At 41.6% G+C, this 12,074-nt stretch overlaps 1 pseudogene; it reads left to right on the plus strand.

Moving 5' to 3' along the window:
* LOC122728683 overlaps nt 1-6,805 on the plus strand; it is a 183,435-nt pseudogene extending 176,630 nt beyond the window's left edge.
* Nucleotides 6,806-12,074: the final 5,269 nt, after the last annotated feature.

Here is a 12,074-nt window from a genome sequence, read left to right on the forward strand (position 1 = left end):
AGTCACTTAACCCCAACTGCCTCACTAAAAAAAAAAGAGAAGAAGAATGATGCAAACATATTTGTCCCATTCTTCACTCAAATCTTGGTAAATTATACCTGGCATACAGGGTTGGGAGTTGGGGAGGGGTGGAGATCATTCTAATTTTCTTACCATAGTGGAACTGCTATCAATTTGACTTGTCCCTCTTGGCTTTAATAAACAGATCTAGCCACCGTGAATGAAGGATGCAGAGATAGAATGCAATTGAATGTAAAGCAAACCTTCCTCATCACTTGAGCTGTGCAAAGAGGAGTGAGCTGCCCCAGGAGGCAGCGGGCTCTTGTCAAGTGGGCCTTAGAGGAGGGTGACACTTGTTCACAAATGGATTGAAATCAGTGACCTTTGAAGTGTCTTCCACCTTTGGCATTCGGTGAGTATCTGTGATACTGGATAGATTGATGTCTACACCCCACCTAATACCTCAGCTCATCTCTTCTCAAGTACAGAAGTTTAAGATCAAAACAAATGAAGAATTTGACTTGCAAAGATAACTTTCTAAAACTTTGGTGGAAGCTTGTGAACAGAGATGAGTTGAATTGGGTTTTTATCACCATTCTTCAACTGAGAATGCAAAGACTCCCTAGCCTCATGGTAGATTTGAAACTTGAAGGGCCCTTAGAGGTCATCCAGTCCTCGCCATCACTTTATAGAAGAAAAGACTAAGGCCCAGGGAGATTCGATGTCTTCCCCCCAAGGTCACAAGTGGCAAGCCTCAGAGGTAAAAGGGGAAGGGAATGAACATTGAGTGATGAAGTATCTGCACTGTGCCAGGCACTCTGCTAGGTGCTTTACAATTGTTATCTCACATGATCCTCACCATGAACCAGCAAAGTGTGTGCTGTTATTATCCCCATTTAACAGATGAGGAGACTGAGGTGGGCAGAGGATAAGTGACTTGAGCCTTGACTAGCACCACCTAGCCTCCCATACAGTACCTGGGAATGCTTTGTTTGGAGAAGACTCAGATCTTATGGTATCTCCCTTCAAGTATTAGAAGGACTATCATGAAAATGAGGGACTATTTTGTCCCATAAGGCAGAACCAGGGCAATGGGTTAAAAACTGCAAAGAATACAATTTAGGGACAATGTAAGCAAAAACTCCTTGACAGTTAGAACTGTCTAAGAGTGAAATGGGGCAGCTAGGTGGTATAGTGTGTCCTGATCTGGCCTCAGACATTTCCTAGGCAAGTCACTTAACCCTGTTTGCCTCAGTTTCTTCATATGTAAAATAACCTGGAGAAGGAAATGGCAAGCCAATCTTTGTCAAGAAAACCCCAAATGGGGTCACAAGGAGTGGACACAACTGAAAAACAGCCAAAAAAACAATAACAGAGTGAAATGGGCTGCCTGAAGAAAGACTGAGTCCCCTTTCACTTCAAGTGAATACTAGGTAACCATTTCCTAGGAGTTCCTAGATAACCACTAAAGTCCCTCCCATTCTGAGATTCTGTGGTTCTATTAAAATGTAAGTTCCTTGAAGTCAGTAATTATTGTCATTTCATCTTTATCGCTTAGCACAGTTCCAGATAGATAGTATGTACTTAATAAATAACGATTGATTGATTCTGATTCAGTTTTTTTAATTAATTACTATTGTCCCAGAAGAAGACAGCTACACTAACTTGCTATTCCTCAGTCAAATGTTGTCAGAGTTTTCTGATGCTAGGAAAGCAAGACATAAAAATCCCAGCATAGACATTTCAGGTGGCAAACTAATTAACCTAGGACAGCCAGAGTCTGTGTCTCTAGCCACTGTGTAGCTGAGGTCAAGTCAGTCTAAGCTGGGGGCTTGGAGCTTGGAATAAAGCTCTCAAAGTGATGGAGTTTCATTTTTTCTCCTCAACATCTGTTCTGGGCAAACAAGTCAAACCTTCTTGAACTCTGGCTCAGTTTCTTCTTTTTCTTTTCCTTTCTCCCCCCAGAAATGTTCAAGGAGCCTGCACACTCTGTCTCTCCCATCCAAGCTGACCTGACTGCCAAGGTTTTCAGCAAAGGGAAAATGTGTGGTCACTGGGATGAATATTTCATTGCTCACTCCCCAGGCACTGGTAGATCAGCATATACAAATTATACTGATGCCCTGCCGGAGGGAGCCTGCCCGGAGTCTTCTAGATAGGAGGGCTTGGAAATCCACTTGAAATTCTAGTCACCATATGATGTGATTTGAAGACAGCTGGAAGCTTCAAAAGGCATTTGAGGGGCCAAGGAAAAATAATAACACATTTCAGGGGCTTTTTTCTTTCCTTAAAATTATGCATGGAAGATGCAAAAGGGGGTCCAGCCCCTTTGCATGCCCTTTCAAGCAGTATTTTGGTCTGAACACGTGACTCCAGTTATTTTTCTGAATCCCTCCAGTGCCTTGTCAATCACCTAACCAGAGAATGGCCCATTAACTCATCAATTTCCAAGACTTCCTGTATCACAAGATGAAAAAACAATGGTTCATAAGGGAAAATGGGAAGAAATATCTCTCTGTGGGAAGCTAAGAAAACAAAACAGAACAAAAAACCTTTTTCAGAAGGGTCTTCTGTGTGATAGGCACACTCTGATATAGAAATGGCCCCTTCTTTCACCAAACATCCCTCCCTTTTTAGGAATCTTTCATGATGGAATCTTCCATGCTGGCAACATCCATGCCACATGATTGACCACTGAATGGGGCGGGGGGGAGAGGGAATCCTCTGGCTATAGCAGAGATGGAAAACCAATTCCAAATGCCTGGCCAAGACTCCTCCTCCCCAGTATGAAAAATCTCCAGACCTAGCCAGCTTTGGTACTCTATCCTAGTAATATATTATCTGCTGCTCTGAGCTCCCAAATTGATCAAGAAAGATAGCTACTTTGAGCTACTTAATCAACAAGGATTTGTTCTCTATTATGTGCCAAGCACTGGGCTAGGGGTTTTGCACAGAGACAAAATGAAATAGTCACAATGCTCAAGGAGCCTACATTCTATATGTGATGAGGGGGCAGAGAAAGACAGCATTTAAATATATGTGAAAACAAGCATAGGCAGGCTCCTTCTCCCCAAATTATAGGTTTAGAAAATTGCCTAGAGTATTAAGAGATTGTTAGTTGTCCAGGGACGTAGCCAGTATGCAACAGAAGCTTGAACCCAGGTATTCCTGTGCTTAAAACCAGCTCTCTATCACTAAATATATAACAATAAATGCCAGGTAATGATAGAATGATGGGGAGAGGAAAGCTATCTGTTGGGGGAATCAGAAAAGACCTCACATGGCATTGCAGCTAAGCCTTGAAGAGAACTCAGAATTCCAAGGGGCTAGAGAGGAACAAGGGGTAAATTTCAAGCATTGGAGTTTGCCTGTGCAGAGAATTATTGTGTGTGAGTAACAGAAAGAAGCTCAGGGGCAGCTAGTTGGCCCAGTGGATAAAGCACTAGCCCTGAGTTCAGAGGGACCCGAGTTCAAATCTGGCCTTAGACACTTGACACTTATTAGCTGTATGATCCTGGGCAAGTCACTTAACCCTCAATGCCCCACAGAAACAAAAAACACTTAAGATCAGAAAGAAGCTCAGTGTGACTGAACCAAAGTATAAATGATGAGGAAAAATGAAAAGTAGATTGTGAAAGGCTTTAAAAGATAAAGAGGGGCTTGGTTTTTATCCCAGAGGCAATAGGAAGCCACTGGAACTCAATGAGCAGGGGAATGATGTGGTCAAACCTCCAAAAAATGTAAAGTGAAAAAATAAAAGTACAGCTAGTTCCCAGTTAATGCAAATAAAAACTCTCCTGTAGTGGTAGCATTATTCCGATTCACATGGTATATTTTCATTAGACTGGAACCATAATTATGATTCTGAATAATATTAACTCAAAAACATGTGACCACTTGAAGGGGTTCATTCATGATCATCAGTACCTCCCTGTGTATTCAAAAGTATAGAGTTAGCAAATAAAGGCTATTGGTGATGAGAAAGGCTTCCATCAAAAGGAAGGGGTGTCTGAGCTTTGTCTTGAAGGAAGAGCAGGACTCTGGGAAGCATAGGTGAACAGGCATAAAGCATGGCCAGAGCAAAGGAAGGGAGGTAGGAAATAGTGTCATGCGTAAGGGAAAGAAAGACCAGCCTCGATGAGTTAGAGAGTGCAAGGCTGGAGAAGTAATACCTGGAAATGAGCCTGGGAAGACTGCTTAAGTCAAGGGTGTAAAGAGCTTTCAAAGGAAAACAGATACATTTCAATTTTGCCCCAGAAACAATAGGTGGCCAATGGAGTTTATTGATTAGAGGAATTTGTGACACAGTCAGATCTTTGGGAAATCACTTTGGCAGCATTATAGAGGATGGACAAAAGTAAGGAAAGAAGAAGTGAGGAAATCAGTTAGGAGATTGTTGCACTGAAGGAGAAAAGAGCTGATGATGTTCTTAACTCAGTTTATATCTAGGTGAGTAAAAGATGGGCTAGAATACAAGAGATATAGTAGAGGTAAAAATGACCAAGAGGCAGCTTGGTGGCACAGTGGAGAGTGCCAACCCTGGAGTCAGAAGAACCTGAGCTCAAAGTACCAGGCCTGGAGTTAGGAAGACATCTTCCTAAATCAAATCTGGTCTCAGACATTTACTAGCTGTGGGACCCTGGACAAGTCACTTAATCTCATTGCCTCAGTTTCCTCAACTGTAAAATGAGCTGGAGAAGGAAATGACAAGCCATTCTAGTATCTTTTTTTTTTTAGTGAGGCAATTGGGGTTAAGTGACTTGCCCTGGGTCACACAGGTAGTAAGTGTTAAGTGTCTGAGGCTAGATTTGAACTCAGGTACTCCTGAATCCAAGGCCGGTGCTCTATCCACTGTGCCACCCAGCTGCCCCCATTCTAGCATCTTTACCAAGAAAACCCCAAATGGGATCATGAAGAGTTGGACAGGACTGAAATGACTGAATAACAATAAAAATGACAAAGTTTGGCAACTGATTTGATGTTTGGGGTGAGAGATCATAAGGAGTCAAGGCTAATGACAAGGTTACAAATTTGGAAGACCCAAAGAACAATGATAGCTTCAACAGAAATAGGGAAGTTTCAGAGAGGGGTGGGTTTAAGGGGAAAGATAATTTGTTCAGTATTGGACATGCTAAGTGTGAGATGCCTATGGGATATCTAGTGTAAAAGGTCCAATAGATAATTGGTGAAGCAGGATTTAAATTCAGGGGAGAGGTTGGAGTGGATATATTGATCTGGGAGTCATAGGCATCAGGATGATAATTAAACCCATGGAAGCTGATGAGGTCACCAAGAGAGATAATGTAGGGAAAAACTAAAGGGATTCAATTAGGACTTTGCTAAACACCAACAACTGGGGGTATAATTTAGATGATGAGACAGCAAAGGAGGCTCAGAAGAAGAAGAAAGATAGATAGGAAAAGAACCAGGAGAAAGTAGTGTCACAAAACCCCATAGAAGAGAAAGTGATCCTATTTTCTATGCCAGAAAAGTGTGGGGGGGTGTCAGCTGTGTCTAAGGCAGCACATAAATCTGGATGTATACGGGTGTGAAACACAATCATCATAATTGGCAATTGCAGAACTAATGGTACCTTTGGAGAGAGCAGGTTCAGTCTAGTGAGAAGATCAGAATTCAGATTGCAAAGTTTTGAAAAGTGAGTGAGAGGGTTTACTTGGGCTTGGTGTGTGATTCTCATTGGTAGGTGCAAGGGATGAGGGAGCCCAGGGAGCAGGAAGATGAGGAGGTGAGCTGCTAAGTTCTCCCAGGTTTCTCACCTCCATTGCCTCTTTTTTTTTTTTTGCCAGAGTCACTGTATCAATCTTGTTTTTGGAAAAATTCCTTGATAAGCATGACTGAGTTTTGTCTCATATCAGTTCCTGAGGAGAAAACGTGGCAGCAAACATGGGAGAATCTATGTGCAGCAACCAAAAATAATAAACTCTCTACTATTTCAAAGTTCAACATCCCTTACTTAAAGGTTGGCACACTGGTTGTTTTGGTTAGATTATCAGATAAATTGGCCAAACTGGATGCATTTGTGGAGGAAGTTGCTAAGTGGCCCAATATATGGCTGACATACTAGAAGATAAAGGAAAAAAACTGGGTTAAGCAATGTGAAATAATGACTCAGATGGTAGTCCCAAGGTCTGGGAAAGTTCTTTTGGGGGATAAAGATAGGCACCTGTGCAATATTACCTAGTGGAAGATTTCAGACATAAAGCTAAGTTCATTGTTCATGATTTTCAGTATAAGGAAGATGAAATGAAAGCAGACATAGAGGAGATAACCAGGCTCTCCATTGACAAGAACCATGGACCATGAGCTTGGTGGCTGACAGTGAATTTCAGTGATGCTTTCATAGCATGGATTCATATGAAAGCATTAAGAGGTTTTCTTGAGTCTCTTTTAAGGTATGAATTGCCAATGAACTTCCAAGCAATGCTACTTCAGGCCAATAAGAAAACCATGGAGGCAGCTATGTGGCACAATAGATAGAGCACTGACCCTGGAATCAGGAGTACCTGAGTTCAAATCTGGCCTCAGACACTTAACACTTACTAGCTGTGTGACCCTGGGCAAGTCACTTAACCCCAATTGCTTCACTAAAAAAAAAACCATAAAAAACTGAAAAAAATTATTATATGATTTGTACAAACTCCTGGACAGCAGTTTAATTGCTATTGGTGATGCTTCTATGGGCATTCCAGGCTTAAATCTCAGTCAACAGCAATATTATCCTTATCTATACTAAGAGATTGATTGCAATCTCTTGAGAATAAGTAGAAGTGGTCCTCAATACTGACAATCCTATTCTAGTGTTGGTGTATATGGACAGAAATGAATTTAAAGCATACCTATATTTTAAATTCTCTATTATTCCAATGTAGCTAGGTGATTCAGAAGATAGAGTACCAATTGTGGAGTCAGAAAGTTTCTCCTTCCTGAGTGCAAATCTAACCTGAGATACTTACTAGCTACGTGACCATGGTCAAGTCACTTAACCGTGTTTGTCTCCATTTCCTCATCTATAAAATGAGCTGGAGAAGGAAATGGCAAACTATTTCAGTACCTTTGCCAAGAAAACACCAATTGGGATCATGAAAAGTCAGATACAACTGAACTACAACAATCCAGTGCTTGCTTCCTGCTATCTTTCCTTAGGTGAATTTTCCCATAGTGGTCCATCTCTTGACATTTCCTTTTTAAAGAACTGTGTGTGTGTGTGCGCGCGCGCGCGTGCGTGTGTGCATGTGCATGTGTGTGTGCACATGAACTTGTGTGTATGTATAATATATATGTGTGTATATAATTGTTTTTATCAGGTCTACAAATGTGTACTAAAAAAATCAGAGTTTATTTGTACACAGAATAGTATATATGTTAAAGGGTTTTCTTCTTAGATATAGAGGTATACATTCAATAAACTCATTACTATTGTACGCAAAGACCTTGTTTACAAGGAAAAGGCATAAACATTTGTACCATTTCCCCCGTATTTAATAGCTTTGACTGTTAAATGGTTATTGAATTGTGATGTTTGTTTTAAAAAGTGACAATATTCAGGTATGTGTTTTTTTTAATATTTCCAACAACAATCTATGAGCACTGTCAACACCCACAGGCTAGAATAAAATTACCTGTGCAAAAAAAAAATTAAGTGAGAGACAAAGCAGTGGAGGCTGTGAGTCTATGTGTATAGACAGCTTTTTCTGTGAGTTTGGCTGAGAAAAGCAAGAGAAATATAGGATAATAGCTTGAGGGCAAGGTAAGGTCTAGTGAAGATTTTTTTAAGCATGTAAGATATTCGGCATGGTGGAAAGCATTCTGGGAGAACCCTCTGTGTGTGTGTGTGTGTGTGTGTGTGTGTGTGTGTGTGTGTGTGTGTGTTGAGGGGGGGGTTAAGTTTGCAATATTCTGGAGAAGGAAGGAGGAAATGCCTTTAAGGGCACATTCAGAGGGCTTCCCACCTTTTTGTCAGGCAATAGGGGAAAGGAGAATGAGCTGAGGGTAGTGTTAGCGGATTTGAGTATGAAAAGGAGGGAAGAAGACAAAGGGGACATTGGCTGGCCATGCTTTTCATAATAATGCAAGAGGCTGGGCCTCAGCTGAGAGAGTGGGAAGGGGGAAGTGTGGGAGGCTTAAAGAGAGAAGAGAATGTTTGGGAAAGCTTTTTATGGAGAGTGAGGACTCTATGGGTTGGGGGATGGGTGCCTCTGCTGGATAAACTTCCCTTCTCACCAGCAATCTCCCGAAAATGGAAAGGGACAGAATGGAGAAAGAAGAATGGCATAACAATAGAGAATGTCAGTTGAGGACAAGTGTTGCCTGCATAAAAAGGACAAACATGCTGATCTGGTTGGTTAGTGTTGCAAGGGGCTATCAAAGAGCCAGGCGTGGGCACAGAACATTTGCAGGTGACAGGAGGAGTTACCAGCTGCCTGAGGAGAAGACCACAGGGATGGGGCAGCCTTGTCCAAAGAATGAGCTCAGATGTCCATCTAGTTTCTTTAAGCCAAGGGCAGGACCTTGGATCAGGGCCTCATACAGAGCAGAGCAAGTCCCACCAATTCTGTGAAGGGTGGGAAGTGCAACAGGAATGGAGAGTACTGGGAAATTGGCACAGAGCTAAACAGATCAGTTGGACACTCACCAGTGACCAGTTCAAGAATTCTGAGATCAGAGTCAGAAATTAAATAAATATCAGGAGGATTGAAGCTGGAATCAGAGATAACCAAAGCCAGGATTAATTCAAAAATTAATTTCAACACACGGCTACTAGGTATTCACTATATAAAAGCTGTTGTTGTTTGTCCTTTGTTATCAAAGAGGACTATGACATTGGGGTGATGTCATCACTTACAGTGAATTGGATTTAAGTGAGAGAGGGCTGTGCAAGGTCCCAACCTCACGTTGTCCTCCAGAGCCATTTGGGTCCAGTGGCAAGATAGATAGATAGATAGATAGATAGATAGATAGATAGATAGATAGATAGATAGATAGATAGATAGAGATAGACAGAGAGATGAAAGAGAGATGAAAGAGACAGAGAGACAGAGAGAGATCTCAGGATGGCTGGCAATGGCCCAGGATGTTTAAGGTAATTGGGGTTAAGTGACCTTTCCAGGGTCACACAACTAGTAAGTGTCGGAGGTGAGATTTGAACTCAGGTCCTCCTGACTCCAGGTCAAGTGCTCTATCACTACCTGATGGTTTGGTGGATAAAGTGCCAAATTCAGAATCAGGAAGACCTGAACTCAAATACTGTTTTATTCTTTTACTAGTTGTGTGGCACCACAAAAGTCATTTAATCTCCGAGTTTCAGTTTCCTCATATATCAAATGCAAGGAGCTGGACTTGAACTGTAAAGTCCCTGACAGCCCCAAATCTCCAGAAACTGGAGAAACAAAGACAAAGGAGTTCTCGCCCTGACATCCCTCAATGAAACATCGTACACTCAGATAATAAATACAAAACAAATAATTACAGAACCCCATCGGGGCATATAAAAGCCTTGGTAATGAAGCCAATCAGGACTGTCTTCTTGTAGGAAAGAGTATGTGAGCTGAGAGCCCAAGAATTCTAAAGGGCTAGGTCAAGGAGGGAGAATATTCTAGGAATGAAGGATACCATATAAGAAAGGCAATAGGGCAGGAGATGGAATGTTGGACACAGGGAAGAGCAAATAAGGATTTGGATGGATTGGAAATGAAAACAAGCATTTATTAATCACTTGCTATTTGCCAGGCATTATGCTAATCACTTTTTTTTTGGTGGGGCTCTGGGGGTTAAGTGACTTGCCCAGGGTCACACAGCTAGTGTCAAGTGTCTGAAGCCAGATTTGAATTCAGGTACTCCTGTATCCAGGGATGGCACTCTATCCACTGTACCACCTAGCTGCCCCCGCTAATCACTTTTAAAATATTCTTATTTGATTCTCACAATAAACATGAGAGATAGGGGCTATTATGATCTGCATTTTAAATTTAAGGAGACTGAGGCAAACCATGGTGACACAACTAGTAAGAGTCTGAGATTGGATTCAAACTCAAGTCTCCCTGACTCCAGGTCCAGAGCCCTGTGCACTATGGCACCCCCTAGGGGCATGAAAGGAATTAAAATGCAATCAATCAACCTCTAAAGATAGGTTGGAATCATATTATGAAGGGATTTAAAAGCCAGATCCAGGAGTTCTTATTTGAGCTTAGAGGCAATAGGGAGTCATGGAAGTTTCTTGAGAAGAGATACAGTCAAATGAGGGCTTTAGGAATATCATTTTAGCAGCCCAACAGAAATTGGATTGAAGCTGAATGGGGACCTGAATGAGTTCAGACCACATGGGGCATAGCATGGCACAATGTTGGAATAAATGACTAGCACTGAACTGACTCAATCTCTTTTCAAATAGGCAACTGGGAACTCACTGCCATGGGCAATCATTGGATTAAATGGAGTTTCAACTGGCAGATAGCTTGGAGTGCGACAAATGTACCAGGTAATGTTTTGGTCTGACCTAATCTAAGACCCCTTGATAAACCCTAAAGATGTCATAATAAGGTTAGGAATGGCAAGGCAGGGACAGATATTCAGGAGCTGGGGGTGGTTTGAGGAGCACATCTCAGATGATTTATCACTGATAACTACCTCTTCTTTCTGTGTTTGAGGACAGTCCTAATCAATATATGGGGCAGCTAGGTGGCACAGTGGATAAAGCACTGCCCCTGAAGTTAGGAGGATCTGAGTTCAAATCTCACCCCAGACACTTACTATCTGTGTGACCTTGGTCAAGTCATTTAACCCCAATTGCCTTAAACATCCTGGCCCATCTCCAGCCATCCTGATATATATCTTGCCATTGGACCCAGATGGCTCTGGAGGAGAAAGTGAGATTGGTGACCTTGCACAGCCCTCCCTCATTTAAATCCAATTCACTGCAAGTGATGACATCACCCTGATGTCATGGTACTCTTTGAGAATGAAGGACAAATAATAACCAATATATCAAATGAAAGATTTTGAAAAATATTGATGAGAATATTTAATCCAAGCTGCCTTTGTGGTGTGTTAGAAAAACAAAACACAGGGCTGAAAGTCAGAAGACCTGGGTTGGAATCCTCATTCTAGCACCCACAATCTTTGTGACCTACTACAGTTCATTTCAATCAATCAATAAACATTTATTAAGCACCTACTATGTGCCAAGCACTGTGCTTACAACAACTTTGCAAATTAGGTGCTGTTATTATTCTAGTTTTGCAGCTGAAGAAAATGAAGAACACATGAATGTGTGTGTGTGTGTGTGTGTGTGTGTGTGTGTGTGTGTGCGCGTGTGTATCTTAGGACCTCACATTCCTCATCTTGAAAATGAAGGAATTCCACTACACCAGGGAGTCTTAACCTGGGGTCTAGGAACTCATTTTTTCTTTTTTTTTCCATTTTTTTTCTTTTTCCTTTTTTTGGTGGGACAATGACTGTTAAGTGACTTGCCCAGGGTCACACAGCTAGTAAGTGTCAAATGTTTGAGGCTGGATTTGAACTGAGGTCCTCCTTAATCCAGGGCCAGTGCTTTATCTACTGTGCCACCCAGCTGCCCCTAGGAACTCATTTAAAAAAAAATATTGTGATTAAAGCATTTCAATATAATTGGTTCCCATCATAAGTTTAGGTATTTTATTTTATGCACTTAAATATGTTATTCTGAGGGGGAAAAATACATATCCTTCTACAGACTGCCAAAGGGGTCCACAACATATACAGAAAACATAAAGTTGAGAACCCCTGCCTTAGAGAGTCTCTGAGGTCACTCCCCACATTAAAATCCTAGGATTGTCCATAGATTGGCAAAGAGCCAAAGATCAGATCTGACTCATGCATTAATCCAAGGAAAGGATGCTAATTTTTTTCATGGAGACAAGAGGTGTGTCTGTGTGTTGGTGTGTGTGTATGTGCATATGCACACACATGGATGAATGATTATCACTATATACCATGGGACAGAATGACCCTACATCTGCCCATGGACACCATTACTGACTTTTTGGCATGTTAAAACAAGGGCAACTGATGCATCATTC

The sequence above is a fragment of the Dromiciops gliroides genome, chromosome 5 (assembly GCF_019393635.1).
Source record: "Dromiciops gliroides isolate mDroGli1 chromosome 5, mDroGli1.pri, whole genome shotgun sequence".
NCBI classification, from domain to species: domain Eukaryota; kingdom Metazoa; phylum Chordata; class Mammalia; order Microbiotheria; family Microbiotheriidae; genus Dromiciops; species Dromiciops gliroides.